We start from the raw sequence: 12,704 nt of genomic DNA, 5'->3' as shown, positions 1-12,704 counted from the left end.
ATATGATTCTGTTCAATTCAGTGTCAGTGTTATAGTTTGAATCTTGAATATCTATCAAGAATAGCACATGTCCTCATATGTTAAGATCTTCATTCCCAGGGGAGACACTATTGGGAAATTGTAGAACATTTAAGAAGTGAAGCCTAGTGGAAGATCTTTACATTATTGTGGACAGGCTCTTAGAGGGGATTTGAGGACATTCATTCACTTTTCTCCCTCTTTCCCTCCACCACATGCTCCTCACATGATGTCCTGCTTCACCACAGTCCCAAAGCAATGGGGACAAATGGTCAATGACTGGAACTTTCAAGACAGTGAACCAAAATACCCCTTGTTTATTTATATATTTATTGCCTCAGCTTTTGTTAAAATGACTGAAAGCTGGCTAACACAGAAAATGGTACTAAAAAGTGGGGTTGACACTGTACTCTCTACCTAACCATGTGGAGGAGTCTTTGGAGTTGATTTGCAGGAAGACTTTGGAGGAGCTGGATAAAGCAAGCCTAGAATGCTGAAAACATAGCTTAATGGACAATTCTGATTAAGGGCTCAGAAGACCAGAAAGCTGATAAATGTGGACTGTAAAAACGAGGCAGGGATTCCAACATGGCGGCGGGCGCGGAGAGATCAAGTCTCTGACCTCTTCAGCTGTGCTAGCATAGGGAGTCGTAAACAATCTAAATTCTGTTTGCTCAGGATCACTAGGCAATGCTGAGCTGACGTGGATCTGGGGCGAACAGTCTGTGCCTCGCAGAACACACACTGAGCCCGGATCGGCTGAATTCAATCTCCCTTTCGCCTGCTTCCCACAGACAAACAGCTGTGACTCAGCACCAATCCATCCGGCTGAAACAACTGGTCAGCCCTTCTGATCCTGTGGAGGTAAATACTAACCAAGCCTTCATAGGTAGTGGCCACAGGTTTGAAACAGGGCTTGGGAGAGACAGTAAGGACCCACCCGTTGCATTGGTCACCTGGCAAAGGGAAACGAACTGTCGCCATTTGCAAGAGATACCACCATGGCAGAGAACTGATGTCACCAGTCTGCGGCAGGGGAGATAACTTCATTGAAACCTGCGGCTACAGGTGTGTAATCCCCTAGCCTTCCCTCTCCACACATCGGGGAAATCTTAAGGGCCCCTCCCAGCTCTCCCATAAGGGCCCCTCCCAGCTCTCCCGTGAGCGTGATAGCCAGACTGAGAGAATCAGGAGTGGTGCGGGACCCGGGGCCCGGAAATCCCGGCTACCGCTCCCACCAGTGCTGACAACTGTGGTCTCTTGCAGCAGCTACTGGGGGCAGGGCTACCGGAGGGCAAGCAAATTCACTGAGGATTCTCAGCCCCAAGCTCTACAAACTTAGGGTCTGTGGGAATGGCAAAATGGGAGAGTGTGCCCAGTTGTTCATGAAAACCGGGCTCCTGGGAGCAGCAGACCTGGTGTGTAGCCAGTATTGTGGTGGGCGGCACCCGTGAGAGGAGCCTGGCTAGAGGAAAAGTGGGGAAGTGACTAGACACAAGAGGAGGCCCTAGGCACTCAGGATTGGAGACTCACCCAGTCTGGGAGGAGGAGCTGCTGCACAGTGATTGGTTCCTGCATATTGACAGAAGAAACTTGGCCTGGTGGGCACAGCTCCACCTACTGGAAGAGAAGTTAATCAAATTCTAAGACTGCATTTATTAGTTTTTTTTTCTCTTTTTTATTGATTTTGGTTTTTTCTTTCATTTTCATTTTTCTTTCCTGTTGTTTTTTAAATTTTTTTTTCAATTTTCTCAAATTTTTTTCTTCTAATTTTAATTTTTTTTATTATTATTTATTTTTTTTATTTCCTATTTTTTTCTTCTTTTGTCTTTTAATTTCTTTTCTATTTTCTTATTCCCCCTTCCTTGAATTCTACCTGCTTACTCTCATTCTCTTTAGTGACTTCTTCCCTTCCCTTCTAATACCTTTCCTCCCAAGCATCAAATAAATTTATAGGAGTAAACAGTAACTCAGCAGTCAAACAGAACAAGAAGTAACATGAGCAGCTGGAAAAAGCAAGGAAGAAAAGGAGTAAAAACAATGCAGGACAGCCTAAATATTCAGGAGGACCTAGAGTCATCAGAAAAATGGTCATATAAAGAACTCAAGGAACACCTTAGACAGATGGAATGGAACCTTAAAGAGGATACCAGACAGCAAATTCAAGCAGCAAAAGAACACATTGAGATTGAATTACATAAACAGATAAAAGAAGAAGTTAAGCATCTTTATCAGGTGATAGAGATTATAAAAAATAATCAAACAATAATTCTAGAAATGAAGGAAACGATAAACCAAATTAAAGACTCAATTGAGAGTATCACTAACAGAGTGGAGCAAGTAGAAGCCAGAACATCAGATAATGAAGACAAAATATATCATCTTGAAAAGAGTCTAGCCAACTCAGAAAGACTGGTAAAAAATCACGAGAAAAACATCCAAGAGTTATGGGATAACATAAAAAAAACCAACCTTACGAGTCATCGGGATAGAACAAGGTACAGAGATTCAAACCAAGGGAATGAGTTACCTGCTGAATGAAATAATTACAGAAAACTTTCGAGAGATAAAAAAGGAAACAGATATACAAATTGAAGTTGCATACAGGACACCGAGCACACAAAATCACAGCAGACCAATGCCAACACACATTGTTATGAAGATATCCAATATACAGAACAAAGAGAAAATATTAAAAGCTACAAGAGAAGGGAGGCAGATTACATTCAGGGATAAACCAATAAGGTTAACAACGGATTTTTCATCACAGACGCTGAAAGCAAGAAGGTCATGGAACAATGTATTTCAAACACTGAAAGACAATGGATGCCAACCAAGAATTCTGTATCCAGCAAAATTAAGCTTCAGGTATGACAACGAAATAAAAATCTTTCATGATAAAAAAAAGTTAAAAGAATTTTCAGCCAAAAAACCAGCATTGCAAAGCATTTTGAGCAAAACACTACACGAGGAAGAAATGAAAAACAATAACCAAAACCATCAGTGGGAAGTGCCTCAGTAAAGACAGAGGGCGAGGGGAAAGATAATCATGGAGAAACAAACTAAATTTTTTTTAAAAAAGGATAAATAATCAAACATGGCTGGAAGTACAAACCATATATCAATAGTATCTCTGAATGTTAATGGCTTAAACTCTCCAATAAAGCGACATAGGCTGGTATCATGGATTAAAAAAACAAATCCAACAATATGCTGTCTCCAGGAGACACATCTGATTGGAAAAGACATACACAGGCTGAAGGTGAAAGGATGGGAAAAAATATACCAAGCACACGGTCCTCGTAAGCAAGCAGGGGTGGCCATCCTCATATCAAATAAAATCGACTTCAAGACTAAGTTAATCAAAAGGGATAAAGAAGGACATTATATACTGTTAAAAGGAACCATTCACCACAAGACATAACAATTATCAATATTTATGCACCAAATAATGGTGCTGCGACAATCATAAAACAAATTATCCTCAAGTTCAAGAATCAAATAGACCACAACACAATAATTATGGGTGACTTCAACACACCTCTCTCACCATTGGACAGATCCTCCAAACAAAAGTTGAATAAAGAAACTATAGAACTCAATACCACAATCAATAACCTAGACTTAACTGACATATATAGAATATATCAACCATCATCAAATGGATATACTTTTATCTCAGCAGCACATGGATCCTTCTCAAAAATAGATCATATATTATGCCATAGGGCAACCCTCAGTAAATATAAAGGGGTGGAGATAATATCATGCATTTTATCTAATCATAATGGAATGAAACTGGAAATCAATGATAAAAGAAGGAAGGAAAAATCCTACATCACATGGAAAATGAACAATATGTTACTGAATGATCAATGGGTTACAGAAGACATAAAGGAGGAAATCAAAAAAAATTCTTAGAGATAAATGAAAATACAGACACAACATATCGGAATCTATGGGACACAATGAAAGCAGTTGTAAGAGGGAAATTCATCGCCTGGAAGTTATTCCTCAAAAAAAGAAAAAAACAACAAATAAATGAGCTCACACTTCGTCTCAAAGCCTTAGAAAAGGAAGAGCAAAACAACAGCAAATGTAGCAGAAAGCAAGAAATAATTAAAATCAGAGCAGAAATCAATGAAATTGAAACAAAAGAAACTATTGAAAAAATTAACTAAAAGTTGGTTCTTTGAAAAAATATATAAGATCGACAGACCTTTAGCCATGCTAACGAAGAGGAGAAGAGAGAGAACTCACATTACTAACATACGGGATGAAAAAGGAAATATCAAAACAGATGCTACAGAAATACAGAAGACAATTAGAAATTATTTTGAAAACCTATATTCCAATAAAATAGAAGATAGTGAAGACATGGATAAATTTCTTAAGTCATATGATTTGCCCAGACTGAGTCAGGAGGATACACACAATTTGAACAGACCAATATCAATGGATGAAATTGAAGAAGCAATCAAAAGACTACCAACCAAGAAAAGCCCAGGACCCGATGGGTATACAGCAGAGTTTTACAAAACCTTTAAAGGAGAATTAATACCAATACTTTTCAAGTTATTTCAGGAAATAGAAAAAGAGGGAGCTCTTCCAAATTCATTCTATGAGGCCAACATCACCCTGATTCCGAAACCAGACAAAGACACCTCAAAGAAATAAAACTACAGACCAATATCTCTAATGAACCTAGATGCAAAAATCCTCAATAAAATTCTGGCAAATTGGATACAAAAACATATTAAAATTTGTGCACCATGATCAAGTAGGATTCATCCCTGAGATGCAAGGCTGGTTCAATATACAAAAATCAATAAATATTATTCACCACATCAATAGACTTAAAAATAAGAACCTTATGATCATCTTGATAGATGCAGAAAAAGCATTTGACAAAGTACAGCATCCCTTTATGTTCAAAAATCTAGAAAACTAGGGATAACAGGAGCATACCTCAATATTATAAAAGCAATCTATGCTAATCCTCAGGCAAGCATCATTCTGAATGGAGAAAAATTGAAGGCATTCCCTCTAAAATCTGGAACAAGACAGGGATGCCCTCTCTCACAACTTGTATTTAATTTAGTCCTTGAGATACTAGACAGAGAAATTAGACAGACAACAGAAATTAAAGTCATAAAAATTGAAAAAGAAGAACTTAAATTATCACTATTTGTGGACAACATGATTCTATACCTAGAAGACCCAAAAGGGTCTACAAAGAAACTACTAGAACTAATAAATGAATTCAGCAAAGTGGCAGGATATAAAATCAACATGCATAAATCAAAGGCATTTCTGTATATCAGTGACAAAACTTCTGAAATGGAAATGAGGAAAAACACTCCATTCACAATATCCTCAAAAAAATAAAATACTTGGGAATCAACCTAACAAAAGAGGTGAAAGATTTATACAATGAAAACTACAGAACCTTAAAGAGAGAAGTAGAAGAAGATCTTAGAAGATGGAAAAATATACCCTGTTCATGGATAGGCAGAACTAACATCATCAAAATGGCGATATTACCAAAAGGTCTCTATAGGTTTAATGCAATGCCAATCAAAATCCCAACGGCATTTCTTGTAGAAATAGATAAAGCAATCATGAAATTCATATGGAAAAATAAAAGACCCAGAATAGCAAAAGCAATTCTAAGCAGGAAGTGTGAATCAGGCAGTATAGCGATACTAGATTTCAAACTATATTATAGAGCAATAGTGACAAAAACAGCATGGTACTGGTACCAAAACAGGTGGGTGGACCAATGGTACAGAATAGAGGACACAGAAACCAACCCACAAAACTACAACTTTCTTATATTTGATAAAGGGGCTAAAATCATGCAATGGAGGAAGGATAGCATCTTCAACAAATGGTGTTGGGAAAACTGGAAATCCATATGCAACAAAATGAAACTGAATCCCCTTCTCTCACCATGCACAAAAGTTAACTCAAAATGGATCAAGGAGCTTGATATCAAATCAGAGACTGTGCGTCTGATAGAAGAAAAAGTTGGCTCCGATCTACATATTGTGGGGTCAGGCTCCAAATTCCTTAATAGGACACCCATAGCACAAGAGTTAATAACAAGAATCAACAAATGGGACTTACTTAAACTAAAAAGTTTTTTTTCAGCAAGAGAAACAATAAGAGAGGTAAATAGGGAGCCTACATCCTGGGAACAAATTTTTACTCCTCACACTTCAGATAGAGCCCTAATATCCAGAGTATACAAAGAACTCAAAAAATTAGACAATAAAATAACAAATAATCCAATCAACAAATGGGCCAAGGACCTGAACAGACACTTCTCAGAGGAGGATATACAATCAATCAACAAGTACATGAAAAAATGCTCACCATTTCTAGCAGTCAGAGAAATGCAAATCAAAACCACCCTAAGATACCATCTCACTCCAGTAAGATTGGCAGCCACTATGAAGTCAAACAACAACAAGTGCTGGCGAGGATGTAGAGAAAAGGGTATACTTGTACATTGCTGGTGGGACTGTAAATTGGTGTGGCCAATTTGGAAAGCAGTTTGGAGATTCCTTGGAAAGCTGGGAATGGAACCACCATTTGACCCTGCTATTGCCCTTCTTAGGCTATTCCCTGAAGACCTTAAAAGAGCATACTACAGGGATACTGCCACATTGATGTTCATAGCAACACAATTCACAATAGCTAGACTGTGGAACCAACCCAGATGCCCTTCAATAGATGAATGGATAAAAAAAATGTGGCATTTATACACCATGGAGTATTACACAGCACTAAAAAATGACAAAATCATGGAATTTGTAGGGGAATGGATGTCACTAGAGCAGATTATGCTTAGTGAAGCTAGCCATTCCCTAAAAAACAAATACCAAATGTCTTCTTTGATATAATGAGAGCAACTATGAACAGAGTAGCGAGGAAGAGCAGGAAGAAAAGATTAACTTTAATCAGAGACATGAGATGGGAGGGAAAAGAAGAGAAAAGGAAATTGCATGGAAATGAAGGGAGACCCTCATTGCTATACAAAATTACATATAGGAGGTTGTGAGGGGAATGGGAAAATAAACAAGGAGAGAAATGAATTACAGTAGATGGGGTAGAGAGAGAAGATGTGAGGGAAGGGGAGGGGGGATAGTAGGGGATAGGAAAGGTAGCAGAATACAACAATTACTAATAGGGCATTATGTAAAATTGTGGATGTGTAACCGATGTGATTCTGCAATCTGCATTTGGGGTAAAATTGGGAGTTCATAACCCACTTCAATCTAATGTATGAAATATGATATGTCAAGAGCTTTGTAATGTTGTGAACAACCAATAAAAAAATTTTAAAAAGGCAGATGAGGCTTCAGATGTAAACGTTGACTCTTTGGGCAATTGGACTAGGAGACATTCTTTTACACCTTGGCAAGGAATGTGTCTGCATTTGTCCATCCCCTGATACTCCATAGGAGATTAAGCTTAAAGGTAATGAACTAGATAATCTTGTGGAGAGAGTATTTCAAGGCAGCAAAGCACTCAAGCTGTGGCATAGGTATTACTTTGCCACACATTTACAATTAGAATCAGGATGAAGAGAAGTAATCCAGAAAGATTTATAAATTTCGGAGTTTAACGAAAGTTAAGTGTCAAGTAAAGTTTCAGCTGAGGATGGTACATTTATTAGAGCTAATAAAAAAAGTATTTTGGGTTGGGATGGTGTCTCAGTAGTAGAGCACTCACCTAGCACATTCAAGGCCCTGCGCTCGATCATCAGAATCACATAAAAATAAATAAAATAAAGATATTGTGTCCAACTACAACTAAAAAATAAATATTAAAAAAGTATTTTGCACTGAGACAATAAGAAAGAAGCTTGTAAATATGTAAAGCTGTACTACCTATAATAGGCTTAAATGTAGAGAAATAATGATACTTGTTTAGCAAGTTGCTGAATGCAACAGTTGTGGGGTAATGGTAGATTCCACTGAGATTTCAAAGGAAAGCCTCATAGGCTACAAAGTGTGTTGTGGGGTCAGAATCCCTGCAAGCAGTCCTCAGTGGGGTAATGGATGGAGTTGCAGGAGTGAAACCAAAACTACAATGGAGACCCCAGAAAGATAGAAGTGCAAACAATGCCTCCTATGGGAAGTGGTGTTTAGTGTGCAAAACTAGGCTAAAAAAGTCATCATGTGACCTGCAACCAACAGGGCTCAGGGGCAAGGCTGTCTAAGCCCTTGGGAGTTCACATTCTATCAGAGTGTGTACCAGATTTCTGGACATTGAGCTTCAAGATTTACTATTTCCTTTGCTGGGTTTTGGTCTTCCATTTAGCTGATTTACCCTCCATTCCCTTTTCCTTTGTTTTGGAATGGGAATGTATACCCTGCACCTGTCCCACCATTGTATCTGAAAAGTATGTAATTTTTAAATTAAAAAAAATTATGGGAGCTTCAAGCTGAGTTTTCCTTGGATCTCAGAGGAGATTGGAGACTTCGACTTTGGACATTTGAGTGTAGACAATAAGGGGAGAGTATTGGGGGTGGAAGCTAGGGGACTGAACTATGTTCCCAGCCCTATTTGTTATTTATTTTGAGACATGGTCTTGCTAAGTTGCTGAGGCTGGCCTTGAACTTAAGAACCTCCTGTCTCAGTCTCTGGAGCCACTGAGATGACAGGAATGTGCCACAAAATCTGCCTTGACTTAAAATTCTGAGTAATGCACAACAGTTAAGACTTCAGGGACTCTTGAACAAGAAATAAATGCATTTTGCATTGTGATGGACTTGAACCTTTGGGAGCCAAGGTTAGTGTGTTGAAGTATTTATCCCAAGGGAGGAGCCACTGGGAGGTGTGGCTTATTGGGGGGGTGTTATGATATTGGGGTGTGCCATAAAAGGGATGTGGGACTCTGTTCCCTCCTCTCTGCTTTTTGCATCCTGGCCATCAATTGAATACCTTTGCTGTATCATATACTCCCTCCATGATTTTCTGCTTTGCTTCAAGCCCAAAGCATCACAGCTAGATGATCATGGACTGGATTGTCTAAAACTCTGAGCCAAATACACCATTTGTCTTTCTAAGTGGATATATCAGATATTTTGTTATTATGAAGGAAACCTGGCTAAAGCAAACTTTCTGTCATGGAACTGGAACCTGGCTAACACAGTAAGCACACTTTCTGTCACTGAAACTTAGCTTTTTTTCCCCTGAAGCTTGCAGTATTTTAGATTTATCCACATTCATATCACTCCTTTAGCCTCCCTTCAAAACTTAAACATGCCCAGATTGCATAAGTGGAGGGGACTTTTGCAAACACATTATAGATGACAAAATGGAGGCTCAGAGTAGACACAGTTACACACCAGCCAGGCACAGAACAGGGCAATAACTCTAGGTTCATCCCTACTACCAGGTGTTGTCTTCTCTACTCATAGCCCTTCTCATTAACTCCTTTATCAATGGGTTATTTTACTTGGGTGAGAACTGCACTAATGATCTCGCCTCTCTTTCAGACAAAAAATGTTTTCAATGAGCTTCTAGGGACCTCTCTGCAGCTATAAATATAGAACATGTTAGGACCATCTCTGGTTTATCATTTCTGAAGACAGTAGCAGCCAATCTACTGCTGTGACTAACTGTGGTTGGACACATGACCAATGAGGCACTTGCTGCTGCTCTCTGTGCCTATCTGCCCACACTCTCCCTACCTATGGATTCTTCCTGTGATATCTCCCTGTCTCAGTGTTTGCCTGTCTCTGATTACCTCAGGTTTTTGTCTTTGATCATCTCTGTGTTTATTGCTGCATGGCTCTACTTTTGTAGAGTCTCCTTCCCCCCAACATTTTTTTGTCCTTAGTTCTGCATGTTATTCTTCTCTATTTCCCCACTCAGATCTCCACACCAGCTTATCTCTGCGATTTTTTATTAGGAGTCAGTTCTGCTCCTAAGGTCTCCATCTGTAGGGAAGGGCTTAGAGGTATCTGAAGGTCATTGAGAAGAGTAAGGAGGGCAGGATTTGAAAGTCTCTGAAGAGTTTCAGCCAAAGCTAGAGTCCTGGTAGAAGCACTTCTCTAAAACTGCTCTTGGATCCGAGGTGTGCATCAGTCCATCTTCTGTTAACAAAATGTACAGATGCCCTATTATGTGCCAGGTCCTGTGAGAGAAACTGAATATGCAAAAATGAAGGCAGTGGACACCTGCTTCTTTGGTGACAGGATTATAAAGCAACAGAAAAGTAAATGGGACAAAAAAGAGTTGGTTGGGGATAGTTGTTCCGAGGCCCCCTGCTGACTCTGAAGGAAAAGGTCCTTTTAATTGAGCCAGGAATACCTATTATGACTAGAGGTTGAGCAAAGGATATTAATCAGTCTTGTTTGTAACTATCCCTATATACCTTGTGAAGATAGCCACAATAAACTCTGGCCGATTATCACTTCTTCTGTGTTTCAAGGGTAACTAGGAATAGCTACAAGCTCTCTGTCCACAAACCCAATAACCCTGGCATGCTAGGGAATCCTCACATGAGGACTTTTTCTGATAATATTCCAAATGATCTCAGTCTTGATTTTGCTGATTCAGATCATTGTATTCTATGGCTAGGTGAAGATGTTAGTTGAGTTGGATATATACATAATATGTATCACATATAAGATTGTATGTATATACATAAAGATGTATAAAGATATACAATGCACTGGGATTGTGGCTCAGTGGTAGAGCACTCGCCTAGCATGGGTGGGACCCAGGTTCAATCCTTAACACCACATAAAAGTAAAGGCATTGTGTTGTGTCCATCTACACCTTAAAAATAAATAGTTTTTAAAAAGATGTACAATGTATGTAAATACATTATATATAATTTATTTACTTATCTTACATTGTTCTAAGATTAATTTTTAAAAAGTTATTTAAAAAGACAGTTTTAAACACTTAAATTAACTAAGTAAATATCAGTGAAATAATTTTTTAAAAGCACCAGGTGAAAAAAGGTTCTATAAAACCTTTAGTTGGACAATTTTCTCCAAAGAGAACAAAGCAAAGAAGAAAATAAATAGTTTGCAGGCTCTATTTGAAATATAATTTGGTTAGGGAGACTGAAGTGGATGGCAATTTCATCCATCCATCTATGCACACACTTGCCTATCCATCCATTCAATATGCCTTACTGAGCACCTATTTATTATATACAAGCCAGGTGTCTGGAACATGTACCTGTATGAGATATGATTTATGCTCCTGACTACATGAACTCTGCCACAGATGAAGAAGAGGACCCAGCAGAGGCAGGCAGAATACTTTGGCTGCAGTTCCAAAACCAATTGCATCTTTGTTCATTACAGCTTCCTGGTGTATCCCTATTTCATGACCCAAGGACCCAGAAGCAAAGTCTAGGGACTCAGACTCAGAGGAAGGGCAGATACAATCTGAGCAGTGGGAGGGGAGGCTTTTTTCTGTTTGGCACATATAGAGAGATGTCACTTAGAAGCTGCTATTTGGGAAAGCAAAGGCAAAGTCAACAGAGCTGTGGGTGCACTGGGTCTGGTGAAGGGGTTGTCCACCCCTGGCCTAGTAGGATTACAGGTATCTCTGAATAGGTAGAGTGGCTTTTAGATTTGAGGAGAAATGCCAGCAGCCAAACTGGCTATGGAACATATGTGGGAACAGACTGCTCAAGTTCAAAAATATCACTCAGACAGGCCTGAGTCAGCATACTAGCTCTGTACCGACTAAGCAGTAAGGGGCAGGTAACCCACCTTTAGAAGTCAACTTAGTTTTTGCACACATAGAATCAAAAAAGTATCAACCAGTGAATGATAGTGAGAGTTGAATATTTCATAGTAGTAGTTACTGTTGGAGCCACACCAATATTATTTTTAACATTTCCCTCCATACAGCTATGCTTCCATTCTCAGTCTGCCTCTCTCTCTCTCTCTCTCTCTCTCTCTCTCTCTCTCTCTCTCTCTCTCTCTCACACACACACACACACACACACACACACACACACACACACACATACACATACACTGTTGGGAGTCGCCGCAGCTCCTATCCCCCAAGAAAAGCCATCCAATGGTGAGCCCTACTGGCTCACGTGATTCTTACCCACCAATCAGACTAGCCCTGCTGGCTCACCTGATCCTACTCACCAATCAGACTAGCCCTGCTGGCTCACCTGATCCTACCCACCCATCAGAAAGCACCCCATGCCAACTGTCAAACCACCCCTGGCTCTATAATTATGCAGATCTGTTCCTTGACAAATGGACATTTGCTCCAACGACGAGCCTTGTTCATTGTTTTATTGGTGCCGAAACCCGGGAAGGGAAATGCCTCCCTGCTGGAGGGCCCCCTCTCTCAAGGCTTGTTGTCCTCCTCCACTCGTTCAAGCACTGTTTAACACAACAGATATTCAGTAGATAAGTTCCCCTATTGGGTATCCAACTTCAGTTGGGCTACGCAGGGGCTTTAACTGTGATCATCTGGCAAACCTCTGACACCCAATCTGGAGGAGAGAATGCACCCCACCAGGACCTTCATAGTCACGGTGGACTCTCTGGAACTCGGTTCATGAGCAGGAAGTCCTGAGGGGTGGAATAACAGGCACTTCTCTCTCTCTCTCTCTCTCTCTCTCTCTCTCTCTCTCTCTCTCTCTCCCACCTTAGTCTCTCTCCTGACCTATGGGGGCC

This window comes from Urocitellus parryii, chromosome 4, assembly GCF_045843805.1.
Source record: "Urocitellus parryii isolate mUroPar1 chromosome 4, mUroPar1.hap1, whole genome shotgun sequence".
Lineage (NCBI taxonomy): Eukaryota > Metazoa > Chordata > Mammalia > Rodentia > Sciuridae > Urocitellus > Urocitellus parryii.
The sequence above is the reverse complement of the archived record's forward strand: the minus strand, read 5'-3'. Positions refer to the sequence as shown.